The sequence below is a fragment of the Chiloscyllium punctatum genome, chromosome 16 (genome assembly GCF_047496795.1).
Source record: "Chiloscyllium punctatum isolate Juve2018m chromosome 16, sChiPun1.3, whole genome shotgun sequence".
NCBI lineage: Eukaryota > Metazoa > Chordata > Chondrichthyes > Orectolobiformes > Hemiscylliidae > Chiloscyllium > Chiloscyllium punctatum.
In genome coordinates this window covers 5,708,722-5,717,135 of record NC_092754.1, presented here as the reverse complement: position 1 = coordinate 5,717,135, position 8,414 = coordinate 5,708,722, and positions in this window count along the sequence as shown.

The window sequence follows — 8,414 nt, the reverse complement described above, 5'->3', positions numbered from 1 at the left end:
GGGAATGAGTGGAGAGTGTCAAGCTCCTGGGACTGGTCATCCACAACAAGCTTTCTTGGATTCTTGTGGACGCACTGGTTACAAAATCCCAACAACGTCTCTTCTTCCTCAGACAGCTGAGGAAATTTGGCATGACGGCGAATACTCTTGCCAACTTTTATAGATGCGCCATTGAGAACATTCTGTCTGGATGTATCACTACCTGGTATAGCAACTGTACCATTCAAGATCGGAGATGGTTACAGACAGTGGTGAACTCGGCCCAGACACTCACAAAGGCCAACCTCCCATCTATAGAATCCACACACCAGGCCCGCTGTCAAGGAAAGGCCACCTGCATTCTCAAAGATCCATCCCACCCTGGTAATGTTTTTCTACAACCTCTACCATCGGGGAGAAGGTACAGAAGCCTGAACATGCACACCAGCTGGTTTCAAAACCGTTTCTACCCTACTGTTAGAATACTGAATGGGCTCTCAAATTCTTAACATTCGCCTTTATCTGTGTTTTTGTTTTTGCCACTGTTTACCTATTATTTACTATCTATGCTACTTAACTCTGTGATCTGCCTGAATTGCTCACAAGACAAAGCTTTTCACTGTGTCTCGGTACACGTGACAATAAATTCAATTCAATTCTATTCTATTCTTCAAGGAGTCACAATTTCTCCTGCCTACCAACATGACTGAAATTTATTACCCTTGGACCATTCTCACAATCTTTTCTCCCTCCTCACATTCTGGTTGCAACATTCCAGTTGAGGCCAAACCAATGTTTCTACAGGTTTCCTATTACTTTCCTGCTTTTGTGCTCTATGTCGCTATTGACAAAACTTAAGATGCTGTTTGCTTTATTAACCAGCCTCTCTAACCTGTCCACCCATCTTTAATGATTTATATACCAGATCCCTTGTTCACGCATATTTTTCCCCTAAATTCCTAGCTTCATGTTTTCTCCCCATGCATTATTATTTCAATTTTCAAGCCAAACCCCCCAAAATTTAGATCCTGAACCTTCTTGAGTAATTTCCTCACATGATATTTAATGAGGCATTTTTCTAAGCAACCAGTTCAGAGATGTTATTATACTCCTGGAACAAGTTGGACTTGAACCCAGGTTTCCTGATTCTGAGGTACGGTCACTATCACTGTTCCACAGAAGCACCCTGCACCCATTTTAGAATTCTACCATTGTTTTATACTGTCTCTCTATGTCCTACCCACCAAAATGAGTTCTTAACTTCCCTACATTAAGTTTCATCTGCGACCTGTTTCCATTTCCATCAACCATTCTATGACCTTTATAATTATTATGCTACCCTCCTAACAGTTCACAATACTTTCACGTTTTGTGTAGACTGCAAATTGTGCCACGAGCACCAAGAATCTGGGCTTTAATCTGTATCAGGAATAGCAGGGATCCTCACACTAACACCTAAAGGAACTTTATGGAAATCTTGCTCCAATTGTTAATATTTTCTGTCATTTAACCAGTTTTGTACCCATGTTGCTCCTGTCCAGTGCTGTAGTATTCTATAATATTTGCTGCTGTATCAGCAAGACGTTTTTTTATTCTGACTTTTAGTTAGCCTCCAGTCTTTCTTTTCCAGGTGACTTCCCTGCTTCATGTTGTTTCAGAAATTCATAAATACTTACAGCACAGAAACAGACAGTCCATCCCATCATATCTATACTAGTCAACAAAGATCTGACTACAATAATTCCTTTTTCCAACTCTTGACCTATAGTCCTGGAGGCTATGGCCATGAAAGTAAGTATTGTTTAAATGTTATGAGTTCCTGTGTCAGTCACCCTTTCAGCTAGTGAGGTCTGGAGTGCTAACACCCTCCAACTGAAAACAAATTTCCTCAAATCTCCTTTTCCCCCTTACCGTACCGCCATGTCCCTCGGTTTTTGTCTTTTTTGATGAAAAATGTGAGTAGAGAGAGTTAGGATTGAGGTGCACCTTATATGTAAATTAAACAGCCTTGTAAAATAGCAATGTTTGACATTAATTCAAGTTGTGCATTTTCAATTACATACCACATATCTAGGGTGTTACAATAGCCCAAATGTCTTGAGAGCAGCTACAGTAACAACTTAAATTTAAATAGCAGCAGTTTATGTATAATTTATATGATGTTTTGATGCAGTGCCCCAAGGTTCTTTCACAGCAACAATATAAAACAAAATTTGCCGCTGAGCTATGTCAAGAGATATTAGAGGCTCGTGTGGTACAGCAGTAGTGTCCCAAGCTCTGAGCCAGAAGGCCCCTGTCCAAATCCCACTCGCCTCCGATGTGTGTCATAACATCTCTGAAGAGGTTAATTTAAAAATTACTGTGAGGAGATATTGGATCAGCTGGAAACAAGACAGACCAAAGGACAGGTGTAGAGAGTGTATTGGATGAATAATAAGGATGGGCTGGTTTAAGGAGGAATACCCAGACCTTAGAGTCTAGGCAGTCACTAATGGTGGCTGATTAAGAGTGGGGGTACTCAGGATGTCAGAAACAGATTTTCTGTGATATCCTGGAGGATTATGGGGCTGGAGGATATCAGAATTGAGGAGGGAGGATGCTGTGAAGTGCTTTGAAAACAAGGATGCAAATTATGAAATGAAGATATTGCTTAGTTGACAATCAATTTAAGACTCTGGATTAGTGGTGCTGGAAGAGCACAGCAGTTCAGGCAGCATCTGGATGTGCTCTTCCAGCACCACTAATCCAGAATCTGGTTTCCAGCATCTGCAGTCATTGTTTTTACCTAACCAATTTAAGACTGACTGATTAATAGAATTCTGTGACTGAGACCAGTGTTTTTGATCAGGAGAAATTTGTAGAATGTGGGAGCTGGAGCACGGTACATTAAAATAGTTAAGTCTCAACGTAGCAAAGCCATGGATGAGGGTTTTTGAGGCACATGAGCTAAGATAATAACCACAAGTAGGCCATTCAAGCTCCTCAGCTGTTCTACCGTTCAGTGAGTGGCTGACTTGTGGCTTAATTTGGCACATATTCCCTAATACTGTACCTTTGCTTAAACAAAATCTATCTCCGGTTTAAAATTAACAACATCCGCTGGGGCATTTATGGAAGAGAGTTCCAAACATCCTCCACCCTTTGTGTGTGGCAGTGCTCCCTAACATCCCTCCTGAATGGTCTGGCCCTGATTCTCAGCCTATACCCCCTAGTTCTAGAATCCCCAACCAATGGGAATAGTTTATCAACCCTGCCTTTTCCTGTTAATATCTTTGATCAGATCACCTTTAACCTCCTAAATTCGAGAGAAAACAGGCTTAATTTGTTGTAGTCTGTTCTTGTGATTCAGAACCTGCATTGCTACCTCTCCAAGGCTCCGATCTCCTCCCTGAGATGGAGTACCCAGATCTGCACACAGTCCTCCAAGTGGGGTCTAACCAAGGTTTTGTATTAAATCTGCATCGCTGGGGAAGAGTCGGCCAGTGTTACATAGTGGACATGGGCAGTCTTAGTAAAGTCACAGCTATCTGGCCTGAAGCCTGCCTCAGGGTCAAATATCATTTCAAAGTTGTACACTGTCTGGTGCAGCCTCGGTGAGTTTGCCAAAGAATAATTGTGGCTGACAGAGGAAAAAAAAATTGTCTGGCAAAGGCGAAGCCTGTTCCCAGCCTTAGAGCTTTGGGACTTGGAAATTACTTCAGTAGTTTGAAAGGCTGATCACAGTTATAGGTTATGATTTGGAGGTGCTGGTGTTGGACTGGGGTGGACAAAGTTAAAAACCGCACAATACCAGATTATAGTCCAACAGGTTTATTAAGAAGTACTTGCTTTCGGAGCACTGCTTCATCTTTCTGAAGGAACAGCGCTCCGAAAGCTAGTACTTCCAAATAAACCTGTTGGATTATAACGTGGAATTGTGTGATTTTTAACAAAGTTACAAGGAAGATTTAAACTGAGGATTAAGACTTGGAATCTAGCTTCGTCTTTTGAAAGTGTCCCTGTGAATTCAGGGAAAGTGCATTCTTTACATATTGAGTGTAAAGTGGAGAATTTAGCTTTGCCATTGTGATATGTTGAATATTAATTCAATCATTTTGTACAGCAGCCTTGTTAATGTTTCCAAAGTCAGTCCAAGTAAGAAAACTTCAAACAAAATATTAGCAGATACAAAGTGCAGTTTATAAACTAAAATATTTCTGCACATGCTTTATTTCTTTTTCAGAATCTGCATCACTCTGCATTCTTAGAACCAACCCTTGTGAGGGAGTGACAGAATTCTGACTCTTTACCTGTTATGCTATGTTGTAATTCCCCCTGCTAAATACATTTCTGCTTTTGGCTTTGTAACATCCAGGGATCTACGGGTAGAAGTCAGTTCATCCCATAACAATGCGGCATATGTAATTTCTGCATACCACTTGTCATTGCAAGATGCCATGTGTCCATATCTGAAATTTGCAGGATTCTACATGAGCTAAAGTTCAATGAGACTTCAGATGGAGAATTCGACATTGGGCTTTTCCATGCTGGGTGTTTAATTATTTTGGTTACAGTTCAGATCGTAATATTATAATCAAGTTTGTGACAGTTACATTACATTCTATACTGTAGATAAACGGATAAAAACAATTTTATATATGAAATGAGTGACACTTATTGGTAAAATATTTATCCCTGCAACACTGCTGTTATTTGCTGTTCATAATACAACTTCACTAAACTGTGATCTTTAACAACAAAATTGTCAAGAAATGGGTTAAAAAATAAAAAAGATTTCCTTCAACATGCTTCTATGATCTTGTTTCTTTCATTTTCATTCATGGTGTGTGGGCCATGTTTGCTGGGCCCTGCATTTATTGCCCATCCCTAGTTGCCCCTTGAGAAGATGAGGGTGAGCCACTCTCTTGAATTGCTATGTGCCCACAATGTGGTTTGGGACGAAGTCCCAGGATTTTGACCCAGTGGCACTGAAGGAATAGTGTTGTATTTTCAAGTCAGCTCGGAGGGGAACTTGTAAGGATGGTGTTACCATGCACAGTTTGCTTTGATATAACGCACTAGTTCTATTCTTGTACGATCTCACTTTTTAAGAAAATCACACAATAGCTGCACTATTTAAACTAACGGGGCCGGAATTGTGTTATAGCCAAAACAGGTAAGGGAGAGTTGCATTCTACAAATAACTGCTTTAATTCTTCAATCACTTAAAAGCTAATTTGTGTTGAAGAAACATACGGTGGGCGGCACGGTGGCATAGTGGGCGGCACGGTGGCACAGTGGTTAGCACTGCTGCCTCACAGCGCCTGAGACCCGGGTTCAGTTCCCGCCTCAGGCGACTGACTGTGTGGAGTTTGCACGTTCTCCCCGTGTCTGCGTGGGTTTCCTCCGGGTGCTCCGGTTTCCTCCCACAGTCCAAAGATGTGCAGGCCAGGTGAATTGGCCATGCTAAATTGCCCATAGTGTTAGGTAAGGGGTAAATGTAGATGTAGGGGTATGGGTGGGTTACGCTTCGGCGGGGCGGTGTGGACTTGTTGAGCCGAAGGGCCTGTTTCCACACTGTAAGTAATCTAATCATACTTTTTAGCAAAACTGATTGCATTTGCTATTGTGGATGGTGGTAGCTGAGGATGTGGAAGGTTCTGTTAAAGAAAATTGTAACTAAATGGTGAAGTAGACTGGAGGCCCCAATGGTCTAATACTGCTCCCTATGATAATAATGATGCAACTCCTGAGATTCATTACTATTGGCTTGAAACATCCAAAGGCATTTTACAGTTTTGAAGAATTGCCAGATTTTTCTGTGGTAGTGACCATGAATGTTACAGACTTGTTAAAACCCTGGTTTCCTCTCATTTGTTTCACATAGTTTCTTATCTCTCTATCTTTTTGAGTGACCAACCTTTTTCAGAATTAAATGACCTGAGATGCTGATGGTCTGGAAGGATGTTGTGAAACTTGAAAGAGTTTAGAAAAGGTTTACAAGGATGTTGCCAGGGTTGGAGGGTTTGGGCTATAGGGAGAGGCTGATTAGGCTGGGGCTGTTTTCCCGGAAGTTTGGGAGGCTGAGGGGTGACCTTGTAAAATCATGAGGGGCATGGATAGGTTTTTTTCCATGAGGTGAGGGAGTCCAGAACTAGAGGGCATAAGCTTAAGGTGAGAGGGGAAAGATTTAAAAGAGGCCGAAAGGGCAACTTTTTTGTGCAGATGGTGGGTTGTGTATGGAATGAGCTGCCAGAGGAAATGGTGGAGGCTGGTACAATTCCAACATTTAAAAGGCATTTGGATGGGGGCATGAAGAGGAAGGGTTTAGAGGGATATGGGCTAAATGCTGACAAATGGGACTAGATTAATTTAGGATATCTGGTTGGCATGAACGGGTTGGACCAAAGGGTCTGTTTCCGTGCTGTACATCTCTATGACTCTATAACTGACTGCCTGAAGGAATGAAAAACACAAAAATCCAAAGTGCTTTTGAAAATAAAACAACACCTGTATGTGCATTTAGTAGTCTATCAATTAATAAAGGAGCTACAGTCCCAGAGGGTTGCTCTCTCATTAAGGAGGGTTTACTGGTGGTGGTTTAACTTTGGGGGTCACCACACCTCAGGCAAGGGGGCAGGTTGAGAAGGAGAGTCCTTCATGGTGACCTCTGCCAGTGCAGGAATTGAACCCATGCTGTTGGTATCACTTTTCATTGCAAGCCGGCTAACTGACCCCCAGTTCTTACAGATTATGGTCTGCTGGAAGGTGGACTTGGCTGGAGGTCTCTCTTGTTTTTGGTCAGCACAGAGTTGATAGGTGGACTGGCCTTCCTCTGTAACAAACAAAAACGGATGTTGCTGGAGAAACTCAACAGGTCTGGTAGCATTTGTAAAGAGAAAATAGTTAACATTTCAAGTCCAGTCTGAAGAAGGACCACTGGACTCAAGGCATTAACACTGTTTTCTCTTCATAAAGGCTGAGTGGATAAAGAGTGGAGCTGGAAAAAGCACAGCAGCTCAAGTAGCATCAGAGGACAGGGGGAGTTGATGTTTCAGGTCAGAATCTTTCATCAGGACTTTCCCCTTCTCCTCTGATGCTGCTTGACCTGCTGTGCTTTTTCCAGCCCCACTCTTTATTCACTCTGACTCTCCAGTATCTGCAGTTCTCACTATCTCCACTCTCTTCATAGAAGCTTGTATTTCCAAATTAAACCTGTTGGACTATAACCTGGTGGTGTGCGATTTTTAGCTTTGTACGCCCCAGTCCAACACCAGCACCTCCACTTCATGGATGCTGCCTGACCTGCTGAGTTTCATCAGCATCTACAGTTCATTATTTTATTTTAGACTTCTTGGAGTTGTAAAAAGTCCTATTTTTTTAAAGTTACAAAAGTTTTTTTTAATGTTCACTTTTCAACATTGGATTCAACATTTTTATGATTCTTTCCCAAGTTGATCAACATTAAACCATAAAAATCTTTTTACTATGTATTCACAAGGGGACTGAAAAATAAAGTGTGCAGATGGTATAGTAATACTGAACCTCAGCTTGAGTGCGATGGGGAAAATCCTTATGGAGCTATTAAAGTCACTTTCCATGACAACCTGATGTATCCTGTGGAAATTGATGTGGAAACTTTTCACAGGTTAATTCACAGAAGCACAGAACTGTTAGAGTGCAGGGAGTGTTTATTTAACCCATCATGTGTGCACCAACTTCCCAAATGAAGGTTCACTTAGTGCCATTCTCCTGCCTTCTTCCTGTAACACTGTGTATTGTACCTTTTCGGACAACAGTCTACTTCCCTTTTGAAAGCGTTGATTGAGCCTGCCTCCCCCCTCCACACTCTCAGACAGTACATTCCAGACCCTAACCCCTCAACTGAACCTGCCTCCCCCACACTCTCAGACAGTACATTCCAGACCCTAACCCCTCACGTAAACCTGCCTCCCCCCTTCACATACTCAGACAGTACATTCCAGACCCTAACCCCTCACATAAACCAGCCTCTTCCACCCTCTCAGACAAGTATGTTATAGACCCTAACCCCTCAAGTGAACCTGCCTGCCCCCTCACACTCTCAGACAGGACATTCCAGACCTTAACTGCTTGAGTGAACATCGTCCTCCACCCCCACACCTCAGACAGTACATTCCAAACCCTAACCCCTTGAGTGAACCTCCCCTCACCCACACTGTCAGACAGTACATTCCAGATCCTAATCCCTCGAGTGAACCTCCCCTCCCCCACACCCTCAGACAGTACATACCAAACCCTAACCCCTCGAGTAAACCTCCCCTTGCCCACCCTGTCAGACAGTACATTCCAGACCCTAATCCCTCAAGTGAACCTGCATCCTCCCATACTCTCAGATGGGACATTCCAGACTCTAACCCCTTGGGTCAACCTGCCTCCCCACCCTACACTCTCCGATAGGACATTCCAGACCCTAA